Consider the following 525-nt stretch of genomic DNA (forward strand, 5'->3'; position numbering starts at 1 on the left):
ATTACGTAACTCGCGGTACTTGTAATGCGTTACCCCCAACACTGGTAACATGACAATGACACTGCCAGGTCATTTCAGTTAAAACATTTGTTTTATATAAACAGGTGTATAAAAACATGTATTTGAAACAACAGTCACTAATACTGGGGGTTAACATTCTTTTTTGAACTGTTGTGAGCTTATTACATGCTTGATATATTCATTTTGAAGTCAAGTAACTAAGCCGGTGTGAGGCAAATAACTAGAAAACAGTCCAATTCAGATTCACTAATCTGACAATTATAAGATTAGAAAACAACGTTAGACTTACATGTCCAGCACCATTACAATGTCAGTCTTTCCCTCAAAAGCGTCGACACACTGCACAAGCTTTGGGTGATGCAGGTCATTCATGATTGCAATTTCCTGTCTGACATTTTCTTTTTCTTTGGCAGAATACGCTTTTATGAATTTGCCAGCCCACGCCTTTTTAGTGGACTTTTCTATCAGTTTGAAAACAGTCCCGAATTTCCCTCTGAAAAAAAA

This window comes from Sinocyclocheilus grahami, unplaced genomic scaffold (genome assembly GCF_001515645.1).
Source record: "Sinocyclocheilus grahami isolate Dianchi unplaced genomic scaffold, SAMN03320097.WGS_v1.1 scaffold10984.1, whole genome shotgun sequence".
In the NCBI taxonomy this organism is placed as follows: domain Eukaryota; kingdom Metazoa; phylum Chordata; class Actinopteri; order Cypriniformes; family Cyprinidae; genus Sinocyclocheilus; species Sinocyclocheilus grahami.